At 44.5% G+C, this 19,987-nt stretch overlaps 1 protein-coding gene across 1 annotated transcript in view; it reads left to right on the top strand.

The window, feature by feature from the left end:
* The first annotated feature begins 729 nt into the window (after positions 1-729).
* Positions 730-19,987, top strand: part of LOC143771050 (ras-related and estrogen-regulated growth inhibitor-like protein) — a 79,262-nt gene continuing 60,004 nt past the window's right edge. Inside the window, exon 1 of the mRNA XM_077260551.1 lies at positions 730-802. The gene's annotated coding sequence lies outside the window, so the exon portion shown is untranslated. The remainder of the gene's footprint in view (positions 803-19,987) is intronic.

Raw genomic sequence — 19,987 nt, 5'->3', positions numbered from 1 at the left:
CAGGATGGATATATCGGGGGAGACAGGATAGATATATCGGGGGAGCCAGGACAAGGGACCAGGATGGATATATGGAGGGGTCAGGATGGATATATGGGGGGAGCCAGGACGAATATGTGGGGGGAGCCAGGATGGATGCATGGGGGTGGGGGAGAGTTCCAGGATAAGGGACTAGGATGGATATATGGAGGGGCCAGATGTATATATGGGGGCTAGGATAGAAATATGGGAGGTAGGACAAGGGACATATGGGGCCAGTATGGATAGCTGAGGGAGGGGGCAGGATAGATATCTGGGGACTAGGGTGCAGATATTGGGGTCAGGCTGTACAAGAGACATAGGAGGCCAGTCTGAAGCATATTATAAGATAAAGGGTGCCAGGCTGGGCGAGATTATTAAATAAAGAGGGCCAGGATGAGGGACTTAGATACTGTTTAGAGGCCAGAATGAGGAACTTGATGTATTAGTTTATGGTGACATATGGGGAATGTAATTTCTTTAGGGTCCATTTAGGGACATTATTACTAAAGTAATATAATTAACATTTTAGGAAACTGTTTTCCATGGAGGGAAGAAAAGGGGTGTCCTGTTACTGTGCAGTGTGGCACTACGTTGTTTTTTTTTCTTTATCTGACATAGTGTAGAAGTCAGGGAAAAAGTGTAGAATGTGCTCTGGCAGCGATCAGCTATTGATGACTGTGTGTTATTTTTTGCAGAGACGAGTCCTGGAAGAAGTGATGGCTGTCTGTGCTCAATGAAGAAAAAACGCGAAGATGAAGGACTTCAACTACAGATGTCACTGGTGAGTCAGTGTATTACATGTACACGCCCACCATACATTACTGTATATACTGTGTACAGAGCTCCTGTGATCACTGTATTACCTTACACTGACACTATACAGAGCTCCTGTGATCACCTGTACACTGACACTATACAGAGCTCCTGTGTATAATATCATTGGTGATCACTATTATCTGCACAATAACACTATATACAGAGCTCCTGTGTATAATGTAATTGGTGATCACTAACTATTATCTGTACACTGACACTATACAGAGCTCCTGTGTATAATGTCACTGGTGATCACTATTATCTGTACACTGACACTATACAGAGCTCCTGTGTATAATGTCACTGGTGAACACTATTATCTGTACAATAACACTCTATACAGAGCTCCTGTGTATACTGTCATTGGTGATCACTATTATCTGTACACTGACACTATACAGAGTGTTATGATCCTTAGTGGCTGAGGATCACCGAACTGACTAGCTAAGTTACTGAACATAGAACGAGCTCTAGGGAGGTGGTAACTGGACTGACCGCAATTCTGATCCTAACCGAACACACTAAAGGTAGCCGGTGAACGTGCCTGAATTCCTAGACGTCTCGACGCAGCCTGAGAAACTAGCTACCCCTAGAGAGAAGAAAGTAAGACCTAACTTGCCTCAGAGAAATAACCCCAAAGATATAGAAAACCCCCAACAAATAATAACGGTGAGGTAAGGGGAAAATACAAACGTAGAAATGAAACAGATTCAGCAAATGAGGCCCGCTAATACTAGATAGCAGAAGACAGATAGGAAACTGTGCGGTCAGTAGAAAACCCTATACAAAATATCCACGCTGAGATTTCAAGAACCCCCACACCAACTAACGGTGTGAGGGGAGAAACTCAGCCCCCTAGAGCTACCAGCAAGCGAGGAAATCACATATTAGCAAGCTGGACTAGGACTGATAATAAACCAGGAAACATATTGAACACTGATGATCAAAAAATGAACAAACAGAAACTTAGCTTCTCTTGGAGAGACTGATAACGAAGGTAGTCAGGAGAGATCAAAATAGCACTGAATACATTGACAGCAGGCAACAACTGAAAGTCCAGGTGAGCTAAATAGGAAACCAACCAGCAGATAACGAGACAGCTGATCCCAGCCACAGACCTGCAGAATGACAAAAAGAGCCACCAGAGGGAGCCCAAAGATAGCACTCACACAGTACCACTTGTGACCACAAGAGGGAGCCCAAAAACAGAGTTCACAACAGTACCCCCCCCCCTTGAGGAGGGGTCACCGAACCCTCATCAAAACCCCCAGGGCGATCAGGATGAGCAACATGGAAGGCATGAACCAAATCGGCCGCATGAACATCAGAGGCGACAACCCAGGAATTATCCTCCTGACCATAGCCCTTCCACTTAACCAAATACTGAAGCCTCCGTCTAGAAATACGAGAATCCAAGATCTTCTCCACCACGTACTCCAATTCGCCCTCAACCAGCACCGGAGCAGGGGGCTCAACAGAAGGAACCACAGGCACCACATACCTCCGCAACAAAGACCTATGGAACACATTATGAATGGCAAACGACGCTGGGAGGTCCAAACGAAATGACACAGGGTTAAGGATTTCCAAAATCTTATAAGGACCAATGAAGCGAGGCTTGAACTTAGGAGAGGAGACCTTCATAGGAACATACCGAGAAGACAGCCATACCAAATCCCCAACACGAAGTCGGGGACCCACACCGCGACGGCGGTTGGCAAAGCGCTGAGCCTTCTCCTGTGACAACCTCAAATTGTCCACCACATGGTTCCAAATCTGCTGCAACCTATCCACCACAGAATCCACCCCAGGACAGTCAGACGGCTCCACCTGACCCGAGGAAAAACGAGGATGAAAGCCAGAATTACAAAAAAAAGGCGAAACCAAAGTAGCAGAACTAGCCCGATTATTAAGGGCAAACTCGGCCAATGGTAAAAAAGTAACCCAATCATCCTGATCAGCAGAAACAAAACATCTTAAATAAGTTTCCAAGGTCTGATTAGTTCGCTCGGTTTGGCCATTCGTCTGAGGATGGAAGGCAGACGAAAAAGACAAATCAATGCCCATCTTAGCACAAAAGATCCGCCAAAATCTGGACACAAACTGGGATCCTCTGTCAGACACAATATTTTCAGGGATGCCGTGCAAGCGAACCACATTCTGAAAAAATAGAGGAACCAAATCGGAGGAGGAAGGCAACTTAGGCAAGGGCACCAAATGGACCATTTTAGAAAAACGATCACACACCACCCAGATGACAGACATTCTCTGAGAGACTGGAAGATCCGAAATAAAATCCATGGAAATGTGCGTCCAAGGCCTCTTCGGGACAGCCAAAGGCAAAAGCAAACCGCTGGCACGAGAACAGCAAGGCTTAGCCCGAGCACAAATCCCACAGGACTACACAAAGGAACGCACATCCTGCGACAAGGAAGGCCACCAGAAGGATCTAGCCACCAAATCTCTGGTACCAAAAATCCCAGGATGACCTGCCAACACCGAAGAATGAACCTCGGAAATAACTGTGCTGGTCCATCTATCTGGGACAAACAGTCTCTCTGGTGGGCAACGGTCAGGTCTATCCACCTGAAATTCCTGCAGCACTCGTCGCAAATCTGGGGAAATGGCAGACAAAATCACTCCCTCTCTGAGGATACCAGCCGGCTCTGAAACTCCCGGAGAGTCAGGCACAAAACTCCTAGAAAGAGCATCAGCCTTCACGTTCTTCGAACCAGGCAGGTACAAGACCACGAAATCGAAACGGGAGAAAAACAACGACCAACGAGCCTGTCTAGGATTCAGCCGCTTGGCAGACTCAAGATAAATCAGATTTTTGTGATCAGTCAAGACCACCACACGATGCTTAGCTCCCTCGAGCCAATGTCGCCACTCCTCAAATGCCCACTTCATAGCCAACAACTCCCGATTACCAACATCATAATTCCGCTCGGCAGGCGAAAACTTTCTTGAAAAGAAAGCACAAGGCTTCATCACAGAGCAATCAGAGCTTCTCTGCGACAAAACAGCCCCAGCTCCAATCTCAGAAGCATCAACCTCGACCTGAAAAGGAAGCGAGATATCAGGCTGACATAAAACTGGAGCCGAAGAAAACCGGCGCTTCAGCTCCTGAAAGGCTTCCACGGCCGCAGGAGACCAATTAGTCACATCAGAACCCTTCTTGGTCAAATCCGTCAAGGGTTTAACCACGCCAGAAAAATTAGCAATGAAGCGACGGTAAAAATTAGCAAAACCCAAGAACTTCTGAAGACTCTTAACAGATGTAGGCCGAGTCCAGTCATGAATAGCCTGGACCTTGACTGGGTCCATCTCAATAGTAGAAGGAGAAAAAATAAAACCCAAAAAGGAAACCTTCTGTACTCCGAAGAGACATTTTGAGCCCTTCACAAATAAGGCATTAGCACGCAGGACCTGAAATACCATCCTGACCTGCTTCACATGGGACTCCCAATCCTCAGAAAAGACCAAAATGTCATCCAGATACACAATCATAAATTTATCCAGAAATTCTCGGAAGATGTCATGCATGAAGGACTGAAACACAGAAGGAGCATTAGAGAGTCCAAAAGGCATCACCAAGTACTCAAAATGGCCTTCGGGCGTATTAAATGCTGTTTTCCATTCATCCCCCTGCTTAATACGCACAAGGTTATACGCACCACGAAGATCTATCTTGGTGAACCAACTGGACCCCTTAATCCGAGCAAACAGATCAGACAATAATGGCAAAGGGTACTGAAATTTGACCGTGATTTTATTTAGAAGACGATAATCTATACAAGGTCTCAAAGAACCATCCTTCTTGGCCATAATAAAGAATCCTGCACCAAGAGGGGATGAGGACGGCCGAATATGTCCCTTCTCCAAAGACTCCTTTATATAACTCCTCATAGCGGCATGTTCTGGTACAGACAAATTAAAAAGTCGTCCCTTAGGGAACTTACTACCAGGAATCAAATTTATAGCACAATCACAATCCCTATGAGGAGGTAGGGCACCGGATCTGGGATCATCAAATACATCCTGGTAGTCCGACAAAAACTCAGGGACCTCAGAAGGAGTGGAAGAAGCAATTGACACCAAAGGAGCATCGCCATGAATCCCCTGGCAACCCCAACTTGACACAGACATAGCTTTCCAATCCAGAACTGGATTATGGGCCTGCAGCCATGGCAGACCCAAAACGACAACATCATGCAAATTATGCAGCACAAGAAAGCGAATCACCTCCTGATGTACAGGAGTCATGCACATGGTCACTTGAGTCCAATACTGAGGCTTATTCTCAGCCAATGGTGTAGCATCAATTCCCCTCAGTGGAATAGGGAATTTTAAAGGCTCCAGGACCAAACCACAGCGCCTGGCAAACGACAAATCCATCAGATTCAGGGCAGCACCTGAATCCACAAAAGCCATAACCGAGTAGGATGACAAAGAACAAATTAAAGTAACAGACAAAATGAATTTAGGCTGTATAGTACCAACGGTGACAGGTTTAGCGATTTTTTTTAAGCGCTTAGAGCATGCTGAGATAACATGAGAAGAATCACCACAGTAAAAGCACAACCCATTTTGACGTCTATGACTTTGCCGCTCAATTCTGGTCAGAATTCTGTCACATTACATAGACTCAGGTCTCTGTTCAGAAAACACCGCCAGATGGTGCGCAGATTTGCGCTCCCGCAAACGCCGATCAATCTGAATGGCCAAAGCCATTGAGTCATTCAGACTAACAGGCGCGGGGAACCCCACCATAACATTATTAATGGCTTCAGAAAGACCTTCTCTGAAATTTGCAGCCAGGGCACACTCATTCCATTGAGTAAGCACCGACCATTTCCTAAATTTTTGACAATACACCTCTGCTTCATCCTGTCCCTGACAGAGGGCCAGCAAAGCCTTTTCTGCCTGGTTCTCAAGATTAGGTTCCTCATAAAGCAATCCAAGCGCCAGAAAAAACGCATCCACATTCAGCAATGCAGGATCTCCTGGCGCCAGGGAGAAAGCCCAATCCTGAGGGTCGCCACGTAACAAGGAGATAACAATTTTAACTTGCTGAGCGGAATCACCAGAGGAACGAGGTCTCAAGGAAAGAAATAATTTACAATTATTCTTAAAATTCAGAAACCTAGATCTATCTCCAGAAAACAACTCAGGAATAGGTATTTTTGGCTCTGACATAGGACTGTGAACAACAAAATCCTGAATGCTTTGCACCCTTGCAGAAAGATGATCCACACTAGAAGTCAGACTCTGAATATCCATGTCTGCAGCTGAACTCAAAGCCACCCAGAGATTAAGGGGATGAGAGAAGCTGGACAGACTGCAGCAATGGGAGAAAAAAAAAAAAAATTGCACTCAGGACTTCTCTTATCCCACTTCTGCGATGCATTAAACACTTTTTGGCCTGCTGTACTGTTGTGATCCTTAGTGGCTGAGGATCACCGAACTGACTAGCTAAGTTACTGAACATAGAACGAGCTCTAGGGAGGTGGTAACTGGACTGACCGCAATTCTGATCCTAACCGAACACACTAAAGGTAGCCGGTGAACGTGCCTGAATTCCTAGACGTCTCGACGCAGCCTGAGAAACTAGCTACCCCTAGAGAGAAGAAAGTAAGACCTCACTTGCCTCAGAGAAATAACCCCAAAGATATAGAAAGCCCCCAACAAATAATAACGGTGAGGTAAGGGGAAAATACAAACGTTGAAATGAAACAGATTCAGCAAATGAGGCCCGCTGTTATGAACTCTATTTTTAGGCTCCCTCTAGTGGTCACAAGCGGTACTGTGTAGTGTTGTCTTCTGCAGGTTGGCTGCATCAGCTGGTTCGTTATCCTTGGTTCGTTTCCTATTTAACTCACCTAGATACTCAGTTCCTTGCCTGCTATCAATGTATTCAGTGCTCTTCAGATTCCTTGTGATTACCTTGCTCCCAGCCTCTCCAAGACAAGCTAAGTTTTTGTCCGTTCATTTTTTGATTATCAGCATTCATCATGTTTCTTGTCCAGCTTGCTAAGATGTGATCTCCTCGCTTGCTGGTTGCTCTAGGGGACTGAGTTTCTCCCCCCACACCGTTAGTTGGTGCGGGGGTTCTTGAAATCTCAGTGTGGATATTTTGTTAGGGTTTTTTACTGACCGCACAGACCCCTCACTATTTTCTGCTATCTAGTATTAGTGGGCCTCATTTGCTGAATCTGTTTTCACCCCTGTGTATGTGCCTTCCTCTTACCTCACCGTTATTATTTGTTGGGGGCTTCTATATCTTTGGGGATTATTTCTCTGGAGGCAAGAGAGGTCTTTCTTTCTCTCTAGGGGTAGTTAGTTCCTCAGGCTGGCTCGAGACGTCTAGGATTTTTTAGGCACGTTCACCGGCTACTTCTAGTGTGTTTTGATAGGTTCAGATTTGCGGTTAGTCCAGTTTGCCACCTCCCTAGAGCTTATCCTATGTTTGTTACTTAGCTGGAGTAATTCGTGATCCTCAACCACTAAGGATCATAACAGCCCGCTAATACTAGATAGCAGAAGACAGATAGGAAACTGTGCGGTCAGTAGAAAACCCTATACAAAATATCCATGCTGAGAATTCAAGAACCCCCACACCAACTAACGGTGTGAGGGGAGAAACTCAGCCCCCTAGAGCTACCAGCAAGCGAGGAAATCACATATTAGCAAGCTGGACTAGGACTGATAATAAACCAGGAAACATATTGAACACTGATGATCAAAAAATGAACAAACAGAAACTTAGCTTCTCTTGGAGTGACTGATAACGAAGGTAGTCAGGAGAGATCAAAATAGCACTGAATACATTGACAGCAGGCAACAACTGAAAGTCCAGGTGAGCTAAATAGGAAACCAACCAGCAGATAACGAGACAGCTGATCCCAGCCACAGACCTGCAGAATGACAAAAAGAGCCACCAGAGGGAGCCCAAAGATAGCACTCACACAGTACCACTTGTGACCACAAGAGGGAGCCCAAAAACAGAGTTCACAACAACAGAGCTCCTGTGTATAATGTCACTGGTGATCACTATTATCTGTACAATAACACTATATACAGAGATCCTGTGTATAATGTCACTACTGGTGATCCGTGTATTAGGCCGGGGTCACACTTGCGAGTTCAATGCGAGAAAGTCCCGGCACTCGGGACCGGAGCGTGCGGCTCCTTGGTTGGTTTCCTATTTAGCCCACCTGGATACTCAGTTCCTTGCCTGCTATCAATGTATTCAGTGCTCTTCAGATTCCTTGTGTCTACCTTGCTCCCAGTCTCTCCAAGACAAGCTAATTTTTTGTTTGATCATTTTTTGATTATCAGTGTTCATTATGTTTTTAGTCCAACTCGCTAAAATGTGATTTCCTCGCTTGCTGGTTGCTCTAGGGGACTGAGGTTCTCCCCCCACACCGTTAGTTGGTGTGGGGGATCTTGAAATCTCAGAGTGGATATTTTGTAAGGGTTTTTTACTGACCGCATAGATTCCCTTTTCTATTTTCTGCTATCTAGTATTAGTGGGCCTCATTTGCTGAATCTGCTTTCACCCCTGTGTATGTGCCTTCCTCTTACCTCACCGTTATTATCTGTTGGGGGCTTCTATATCTTTGGGGATTATTTCTCTGGAGGCAAGAGAGGTCTTTTCTTTCTCTCTAGGGGTAGTTAGTTCCTCAGGCTGGCTCGAGACGTCTAGGATTTTTAGGCACGTTCACCGGCTACTTCTAGTGTGTTTGGATAGGTTCAGATTTGCGGTCAGTCCAGTTTGCCACCTCCCTAGAGCTTGTCCTAAGTTTGTTACTTAGCTGGAGTAATTTGTGATCCTCAACCACTAAGGATCATAACAGGGGCAGTAATATAGTAGTTATATTCCTGTACATAGGGGGCAGTATTATAGTAGTTATATTCTTGTACATAGGGGGCAGTATTATAGTATTTATATTCTTGTACAGAGCTGGACTGGGACAAAAAGCAGCCCTGCCACACAAATCACACCAGAACACATACTATTACACTCCTCAACCCGATCAGTGAATTTGGCTTTACTTTGTCGTGCCCCTCACTCTCCTAAAAGGATGTATTTGAAGAACCACATGTGAATGCCGCCATGTGCGTATGATCGACCACAGCTGCATTTACATGGTGCTTTACAGAGCTCCGATTTTCAGGATATTGGGAGAAGTGGGATCTCCAGCAATTGGAAAGTTATCCCCTTTCAAGAGTAGAGTGGATTACTTGGGATAATACATTTAAACAGCTTTTCCAATATTTTATTTTTATAAGGCCATAGAAATATTGAAAATACTAAACCAATATTGACCCCTCCAAAGTCCAATGTCGCCTCTTTGACAACAAGACAGGAGAAGTGGTGCTGTGCGAAAGAGTCTCAGTGGGCCCCTTTAACACATACCACAATTCATAATGCACAGATACAGCAGAGAAATATAGGTATAGTACAATGCCAAAGATTACACTTCTTACATGAGTGATATCTATTGTACATTCTGAAATGGCTCAGAAACCGGACAGTATATTGCTCCATACCAAATAATGAGCTCCATATATTGCTCCATACAGAATACTTGACCCCATATAATGCTTAATACAGAATGAGCCCCTTATAATGCTCCATACAATATTATGGGTTCAACATAGTGCTCCATACAGTATAATGAGCCTCATATATTGCTCAATACAGAATAATGAGCACTATATATTGCTCCATACAGAATAATAAGCCCCATATAATGCCCCATACAGTATTATGAGCACCACATAGTGCTCCATACAGTATAATAAGCCCCAAATATTACTCCATACAGAATAATGAGCCCCATATAATGCTCCTTACAGTATAATGAGCCCCATTTATTGCTCCACACAGAATAATGGACCCCATATAATGCTCAATACAGAATGAGCCCTATATAATGCTCCATACAGTATAATTAGCCCTATACAATACTCCATACAGTATAATGAGCCCCATACCTTGCTCCATACATAATGCGCTCCATATAATGCTCTATACAGTATAATGAGCCCCATATATTGCTCCATACAGTATATGATGGGCCCTATATATTGCTCCATACAGAATGGGCCCCATATAATGCTCCATACAGAAGAGGTCCCATATAGTGCTCCATACAGAATTTGATGGGCCCCATATTTTTCTCCAAGCTCCAAACACAATGGACCCCATGTAATGCTCTATACAGTATATGATGGGCCCTATATATTGCTCCAACCAGAATGGGCCCCATATAATGCTCCATATATAATGAGCCCCATATGATGCTCCATATATAATGGGCCCCACATGATGCTCCATATATAATGGGCCCCATATGATGCTCCATAAATAATGGGCCCCATATGATGCTCCATTATATAATGGGCCCCATATATTGCTGCAAACATGAACAAAACAACCTGAAATCCTCACCTCTCCTCGCTGGCCGCTGCTCTGCTCCGGACTCCTCAGCACATCGGCGTCGTCTGGCTCTCTGCACTGTGACTGTTCAGAGCAGAGGGCACACACTAGTGACGTCATTATGCACTCTGACCTGAAACATCACAGTCAGAAAATGCCGCAGCTTAGGAGTGGGAAGAGGTAAGTACTGTAAGGCTGTGTGCCCATGTTGCGTTTTTAATGCGTTTCCGCCGCGTTCACTGCTGCAGCAGAAACACTTAAAAAACGCTTAAAAACACATTCCCATGCAATCCTATGGGATTCCGCAGTTGCTGTGCCCATGCTGCGGATTTTCCCCCTGCGGAATCACATAGCGGTAAAATCCGCAGCATGTTCATTATTTCTGCGGAATCGCGGCCATTCTGCCGCCATAGCATTGCATTGAAATGCTCACTTTACGCATGTGGCTATGCCCACCATGTGTAAAATGAGCGCTTCGTGTGCGGCTGGTACCCGGGTCTGGAGGAGAGGAGACTCTTCTCCAGGCCCTGGGTACAATATTCCTGTAAAAAAAAAAAGAATTAAAATGAAAAATATGGATGGCCCCGGAGTCATCCCGGCTCTCAGCGGTGCACGCGGCGGCTTCCGTTCCCAGGGATGCATTGCGCAAAGGACCTGGGATGACATAGTGGTCACGCGACCGTGACATCACAAAGGTCCTTTGCGCAAAGCATCCCTGGGAACGGAACGTACCGGGAGTGCCGCTGAGCAGATCAGGGGCCATCGGAAGGTGAGAATAACCATATTTTTTATTTTTTTACTACTTTTAACATTCTATCTTTTACTATTGATGCTGCATAGGCAGCATCAATAGTAAAATGTTGGTCACACTTGTCAAGCACTATGCTTGTGACCAACCTGTCAATCACTTTTCCAAGCGATGCTTCAAATCGCTTGTAAAGCGTGAGTATTCTGCAAGCTAAAAATGCTTGCAAAACGCATGCGAATTCCGCATGCGTTTTACCCACGGCAGGGAGTTTCGGAAATGCTGCGGAGATTTCCGCAGCATTTCTGCAACATGGGCACATAGCCTTAGTGCCGGAGGGGTGGACTCTTTATTCGCCCATGTGGCAACATTTCAGTTCCACAGCAGAAAAAGGTTATGTTATGGATCTGAAACGTTGCCACATGGGCTAATAAAGAGTCTGCCACATTTTTCACAATTTATCAGAGTGATAATATATATAAATAAATATATATATAAATATATATATATATATATATATATATATATATATATATATATATATATACACACATATACACACACACACATAATAAGAGCAGATACTGAGAATTACACCATGTTTACAGGACGGGAGAAGTATACACAGCTTCACAATATATACTGTGGTAAGGAATATAGAGTGGAGCTGTGTATATATTATAGAGATGGGCCAGTGTATATAGTGTGGATTCCACACTATATACTATATACAGAGCAACATACTATATAAACGTCTGTACATTATATGCTAAATACGTATACTCATAACTGTACATTATACACCATATTAAGACAGCATTATACTATACACTTTATTATGTTCCATACATCATATAGGAGTCACACATATATATAACATAGGAGACACCACGACTGCTAAATATATCACATTGAGACTGCGATACATGCATTATATAAGTGATACTGTGACTGCTGTATATACATTAAATAGGTGGTACTGCAACTATACACAGGAGTCGCAGTATCATATTCATAATGTATATACAGCAATCGCAGTATCACCTGTATAAGGTATAAAGACCGTTGTGTATACATTATATAGGTGATACTGTGACTTCTATGTATAGTCGCAGTATCACCTATGTAACATATATACAGCAGTATCACCTATATATTGTATTTATAACAGTCACAGTATCCCTTATATAATGTATATTGACTGCTGTCAATATACATCATATAGGTGATACTGTGACTCTGCTCTATATACATTATATACAGTACAGAGCAAAAGTTTGGACACACCTTCTCATTTAAAGATTGTTATGTATTTTCATGACTATGAAAATTGAACATTCACACTGAAGGCATCAAAACTATGAATTAACACATGTGGAATTATATACTTAACAAAAAAGTGTGAAACAACTGAAAATATGTCTTATATTCTAGATTCTTCAAAGTAGCCACTTTTGCTTTGATGACTGCTTTGCACACTCTTGGCATTCTCTTCATGAGCTTCAAGAGGTAGTCACCGGAAATGATCTTCCAAAAATCTTGAAGGAGTTCCCAGAGATGCTTAGCACTTGTTGGCCCTTTTGCCTTCACTCAGCGTGCCAGCTCACCCCAAACCATCTCGATTGGGTTCAGGTCTGGTGACTGTGGAGGCCAGGTCATCTGGCGTAGCACCCCATCACTCTCCTTCTTGGTCAAATAGCCCTTACACAGCCTGGAGGTGTGTTTGGAGTCATTGTCCTGTTGAAAAATAAATGATGGTCCAACTAAACGCAAACAGGATGGAATAGCATGCCGCTGCAAGATGCTGTGGTAGCCATGCTGGTTCAGTATGCCTTCAATTTTGAATAAATCCTCAACAGTGTCACCAGCAAAGCACCCCCACACCATCACACCTCTGTACTGTAGATGATACTGTGATTCTGCTGTATATACATTATATAGGTGATACTGTGACTCTGCTGTATATACATTATATAGGTGATACTGTGACTGGTGTGTATAGTCGCAGTATCACCCAGGGCCGGACTGGGACTAAAATTCAGCCCTGGCATTTGAAGTTACACAGGCCCACTTGTCACATGGTGACTGTATAATATCTTTGTACACTTGTAGGCAGGGCCGGTTTTAGGCAAAGTGGGGCCCTACGCCTAGGCAAAGTTTAAAATGGGGCCCCAAATGCTAACATATTGCACATCAAACAAAAGCATTTCGGTTGTATGTACAAGTGCTGAGTTCAAATGAGTTTGATCAAGAATACTGAAGTTGTTCAATGCTTGTTTCCCGGCCTCTTTCCACCAGCTGAGGAATAATGATGGGACAGAACGATCACTAATAGATCACTAACAGATTACCATACAGTATCATGTTATCAGCAGTACATCTACAGTTTACGCTGGCGATGCGCTGCTGAGAACAATGATTTTTGTTCCAGCAAAAACAATCTGAATATGCAGCATTTTACTTGTTTAGTAAAATACACCCCATAGTCCTCCATATATTATAATGTGCACCACAGTCCTCCATATAGTATAATACACTCCCTATAGTCCTCCATATATTAAAATACACTGCTCAGTCCTCCATATAGCATAATACACTCCTCATAGTCCTCCATATAGTATAATACACTCCTCACAGTCCTCCATATAGCATAATACACTCCTCATAGTGCTCCATATAGTATAATGCACCGCCATAATCATCCATGTAGTACAATTCACTTCCCATAGTATAATGCACCCCATAGTTATTCATATAGTATAACGTATTCCCCATAATCCTCGATACAGTATAATGCAGCCCATATATAATATAATGCAGCCACCACCCTACAGAATATAATGCAGCCACCCCAGAGTATAATGCAGCCACCCCAGAGTTTAATGCAGCCACCCCATAGAATATAATACAGCCCACCTCCCCATAATATATAATGTGGCCCCCATAGAATATAATGCAGCCCCCCATAGTATAACACAGCCACGACCATAGAATATAATATACCCCCACAATAGTATATAACAGCCACATAGTATATAACACCGCCTCCCCCATAGAATATAATATACCCCCCATAGTATATAGCACAACCTGCATAGCAGATAACACAGCTCACGTAGCAGTATACAGGACAGCCCATGTAGCAGTATACAGCACAGCCCACATATCTGAATGGGCCTCAATACAAATGCACAAGCAGGGTGCAGCGGACCCAAACAAAATACCAAATGCACCTGTGCATTTGCTATTTTGTTTGGGTCCACTGCACCCTGCTTGTGCATTTGTATTGAGGCCCATTCAGACAGGTAAGCATCTATGCCTGTTTTTGGTGTATTTTCTTGAATTTTAGCACAGCCCACATTGTAGTATATAGCACAGCCCACATAGTTGTATACAGCACTGCACACATAGTAGTATACAGCACTACCCATATAGTAGTATACAGCAGAGCCCACATAGTAGTATATAGCACAGCCCACACAGTAGTATACAGCAGAGCCCACACAGTAGTATACAGCACTGCCCACATAGTGGTATACAGCACAGCCCACACAGTAGTATACAGCACAGCCCACACAGTAGTATACAGCACTGCCCACATAGTAGTATACAGCAGAGCCCACATAGTATATAGCACAGCCCACATAGTAGTATACAGCAGAGCCCACACAGTAGTATACAGCACTGCCCACATAGTGGTATACAGCACTGCCCACATAGTAGTATACAGCACAGCCCACATAGTAGTGTATAGCACAGCCCACATAGTAGTATACAGCAGAGCCCACATAGTAGTGTATAGCACAGCCCACATAGTAGTATACAGCACAGTCCACACAGTAGTATATAGCACAGCCCACATAGTAGTATACAGCACAGCCCACACAGTAGTGTATAGCACAGCCCACATAGCAGTATACAACACAGCCCACACAGTAGTATATAGCACTGCCCACACAGTAGTATATAGCACAGCCCACATAGTAGTATACAGCACAGCCCACATAGTAGTATATAGCACCGCCCACATAGTAGTATATAGCACAGCCCACATAGTAGTATACAGCACAGCCCACACAGTAGTATATGGCACAGCCCACATAGTAGTATACAGCAGAGCCCACATCTCTCCTCCCCCCCTAGAATGGCCCCACAGTCCAGTAAAAAAAAACACTCCTCACCTCCCCTCGTGCCTGCGGTGCTCCCTGCTCCTGTCTCGGCGGCTGCCGCTGCACTGCCTGGGACACAGTGAGTGCGCGCGCACCCGCAGTGTCAGAGGCATAGCAGGAAATGATGGGAGAGGGAGTGTCAGGTGACGCTCTCTCCTCCATCATTGCATTCAACCGTAGCGGCGTCATAGACGCCGGTATAGTTGAATGCGGCAGCAGCGGCGTTGGGGGGGGAGGGTGAGTCGGCGTGCAGTGGCCCATTACTGGCACCGGCCCTACTGGCATTTGCCAGAACTGCCCGATGGCCAGTCCGGCCCAGGTCACCTATGTAACATATATACAGCAGTATCACCCATATATTGTATTTATAGCAGTCACAGTATCCTCTATATAATGTATGCAGACTGCTGTATATACATTATATAGGTGATACTGTGATTATACACACCAGTCACAGTATCACCTATATAATGTATATACAGTAGGAACGGAGTATCACCTATGTAATGTATATACAACCATCTATATACATTATATAGGGGATACTGTGACTGCTATAAATACAATGGGTGATACTGCTGTATATACATTACATGGGTGATACTGCGACTATACACACCAGTCACAGTATCACCTATATAATATATATAGACTGCTGTATATACATTATATAGGTTATACTGTGATTATAGACAGATTTAACAGCTAGTAACACCTATATAATGTATATACAGCAGTCTATATACATTATACAGGTGGTACTGCAAGTGCTGTATATACAGAAAACAAATTTTCCATATTGGGACTCACCCAGATCCCTGAGGTGCAGGGGGGATGAAGAGCTCTGAGCTGAGGTGGGTCAATTGTCAGACATGAAGGGGAGCGGATCCCTGACTGGGACTGGTGAGTACAGCAGGAAACAAAAAAAGCTGCTCAGACGCTGGTACTGGCCAACGTCAGACTGAAGAGCCCTGCGCGCGCCACGGTGGCCCTTTCAAACTTGTGAAAGAAGGATCTGTGTGCGCACACTCACATGTTTGTGTAACAATGTGGCACGGGGTGGTAGTCATGGGCGAGTCTACTAGTCACATTCAGTGAAGACCCCAGCACCTTGCACATGGAGAGATGGGTATTCACGGTGTCTGCTAGAATTCTGGTCCATGAAGCACCACGGAGTCACAGTTCTTTCACAACTTTTGAACTTTTAATGAACATGAAGTAAATTCAGTAAATGTGATGACAAATCCTGAGCTGACCCTAATCAAAATGCTTCTCCAACGGCACAGCAGCAGCAGAAGCATAAGCTCCCAATCGGCTCCTGGGAGCTAACAGTCGCCTGGAGGGCACCTCCTAAGTCCTAGTGCCCGTTCTTCTTGCCCAACAGTCCTGTGACAATCCTTTCCCCAGCCGGGGGTTCTTTCTGTCCCAAATGGGGACACACGCATTCCCTAGATGGGGACACATGTCCTGCCTCGGGCAGTCCCTCCCGGGCTCTGGTAGGGAGACAGGAACTTCCTGTCCCTTTGAGGCTGCTGACCCAGCCTACCAAATTAACCTTTGCTATCCCTATTTTTAACATGTTCATTACAACACAGTATATGCAATACAAGGGCATGAAATAAAAGAGCATCACACAGTAATAAAACAGTGGAATGTAGGGAAACCATCAGGGCACTGTACGGGGCACTCAAGCCCGGCATATAGGAGAGAGGGAGCACTGAGGGTCTCCGCCAACTCCTTACAGCTGCGCACACTGACAGGCTGCAGCCGTGTGTATGCACATACGCACTGACAAAGGCCGCCGTTGCAAGCACGTACTAACAAGTGCTACAGCAGCCCTTGTCAGCGAGTGCAAGAGACAGAACGTGCGTGCACATAGGGCCTGTAGTAAGACGTTTTAAAGGGCTTGTGGCCCACTTTGTATTAATGAGCCACCAGCCCACCGAGCATCTGCCTACCACGACAGATTAGCAATCTGGGCCTGTTCTTGCACGTAGGAGCAATATTATAGTAGTTATATTCTTGTACGTAGGGGGCAGTATTATAGTAGTGATATTCTGTATGTAACCCCTTTTCACATGTACAGCACCATGGAATTAATGGTGCTATATAAATAATAATAATATTCTTGTACATAGGAGCAGTATTATATTAGTTGCCGTATGTCACGACTCCGCACCTCTGCCACCAATATGTCACGGATTCACACCGTGACCGTCACCCCTACGTCACGGATCGGGATGACTTTAGGCCAACAGATGGCTATCACATGTGCAGGGGGGCTTATCTTAGTTATCCCTTCACTGCTACAATGTGATGAAAAAAACACACACAAGGTTATTGACCTCTTAGTTTACAGCAGGGGCTTATTTTAGTTATCCCACTGCTCTTCAATATACCACGAACTGCAGGAATTTATGTATATCCCGCTTACAGTTCCACTTGAAACCTGCAGCTCTCTGGCGCCCCCTTTACCCTCAGGTCAGATTAGGTACTGCACCTAGGATAATTAGTCACCGGAAAGGCTGCCTGCTATGTACTGGCTATTGGGCATGCTGCAGCGAGGCGATTTAACTACTCCCGCTCAGGCAGGAACAATAATTATCAATGTCGCCGTCGCTACAATGACTCCCAAAGGCACAGTGCACAGTATTGCTGCCACCAGCTTTGATTAAACGGGTCCGAAGCTAACCCAAAACAGTAGCGTAATTCCCTTCAGAAGACTTAGGGTACATTTTAGAACAGGAAGAACGAACTAGTATTAAATATTATACTCCATAAAGTTTAGGCAGTGTTTATAGAAAAATATTACAAGGATGTTACAAAATGAGACAATTGAAAATATGTACAAAGGTAATTATAAAACAAACAGGGAGTAAATGAGAAATAACACTTACATGTGGTCAGATCATTTGAGGCAACCAGGCTAGTGGGCGGAGTTCCCAAATGTCCCAATTCATCAGGGTTCTGGAATAAGACCAGGCTCACGCAGACCCCAGCAGACAGACCCCAAGCTGGGGTGAGGGTAGAAACTTATAAAGTGTAGCTCGGTGACATCACCAACAAGGCTGGCTTATCCAGACCCTCCTCTCTCTTCAGTCTTAGTAAATTCAACCTAAATTGGTCCAATGCCTATAACTCCGCTACAGAACATGTCATAGTCATAACAAACCCAGCATTCATCTCGTATTAACATTGGCATTCTAATGAGATCAAATATGTCCTATTTGTGATGCATAATTACAGAGAAATCCCTACTTTTTACCTGATGGAGTTAGAAGCACATGTTTAGAGTGGCTGACCGAACCGCCGATGAACGATAACAATATGTACTTTTCTTTTTTCTAGCGTACATCGTTGGCCCAATATCTTACAATAATGGAACAAAGGACTTCATGTTTCTGGAGACTTCTAATCCAGTTATAGCTGGAGGAGAGTTTGAGCCTACCCAAGCGATCGTAAAAATTATTTTGGGAGGGGCATGAAGGATTTGGGAGCTGAAAGTCAGGAATTTGCAGCTAAAAGCCATAAAAGCTGTAGCAGAATCACTCCAAGAAGGGGGGCTTTAGCCCACAGCATGATAGCAAGAAAACTAAAACTTATATTATTTCATACAATATCGTGACACCGTATTTTTGGGATTATAAAACGCTCCGGATTATAACACGCACCCCAAATTTTCATGAGAAAAATAGGAAAAATACTTTTTTTTAATAAAATGGTGGTGGGTGCTTCTTATAATCCATGCGTCTTATTGCTTACCGGGGGTGGTGGCTGCAGTGAAGCGTGGTCCCAGGGTCGCTGTTGGAGGAGGCAAGAGTGGAGCGCTGCCGCAGGCTGGGATGAGGGGGTGTTCCGATATGTGGCACGCCGCTGTGGGTGTCCTGGTGGCGATGCTGCACTTTGTCCCCAGTGGCAGTGCTGCGCTGTGTCCCCATGGCGGTGCTGCGCTGTGTCCACGGTGGCAGTGCGGTGCTGCGCTGTGTCTCTGGCGCTACGGGGGGCTCTGCTGACATTTTGTGAAAGGCCAGAGCCCTCATCAGTCCTTCCATGGTTTCCTGTGCAGCGATCGACTCTGGGAAAATGGCCGCCGGGAGGTGGCGCATGCGCAGATGGAGATCTCGTCACCGAGATCTCAGGAGATGAGATCTCAGCACTGAGGACCAGGACACAGCGCAGCACCGCCACTGGGACACCCGCAGCGGCACGCCGATAAGTTATATGCGCATTATAAGTCGCACCCCCATTTTCCCCCCCAGATTTGGGGGGGAAAAAGTGCATCTTATAATCCAAAAAATATGGTATATTCTAGTACAAAGGACCAGTATTATAGTATTTATATTCTTGTACATAGGAGCAGTATTATAGTAGGTTAAGCAGAAGTCCAGCGTGGGTGATATCCATACAAAATACCTTTTATTCCATTTTCATTAAAAGCACATAAGTCCAAAATCCATCTTTATATCCAGAGACACAAAAACGGGTGATTCCTACCAGTGACAGTCACAGGCTTAAAGTGAATTAAAATCATACGCGTTTCAGCAGTCGTGCCGCCTTAATCATTGTGATAGAAATAAAATGAAAGAGGACTGCTATATAGGACTAGGCCGACAGTAGAAACAGGGCAACACCTACAGGTAATTAATGAGTTTATGCTTAAGGCAGGAGAGAGAAAAAAAAAAGGACCATATATACAAGAATTCTAGCTTATCATCATCTACTATATAATTGTCTAAGGGTCACTTCCGTCTGTCTGTCTGTCTGTCCTTCTGTCTGTCTTTCTGTCAC

The sequence above is a fragment of the Ranitomeya variabilis genome, chromosome 1, assembly GCF_051348905.1.
Source record: "Ranitomeya variabilis isolate aRanVar5 chromosome 1, aRanVar5.hap1, whole genome shotgun sequence".
Taxonomy (NCBI): domain Eukaryota; kingdom Metazoa; phylum Chordata; class Amphibia; order Anura; family Dendrobatidae; genus Ranitomeya; species Ranitomeya variabilis.
The sequence above is the reverse complement of the archived record's forward strand: the minus strand, read 5'-3'. Positions and strand labels throughout refer to the sequence as shown.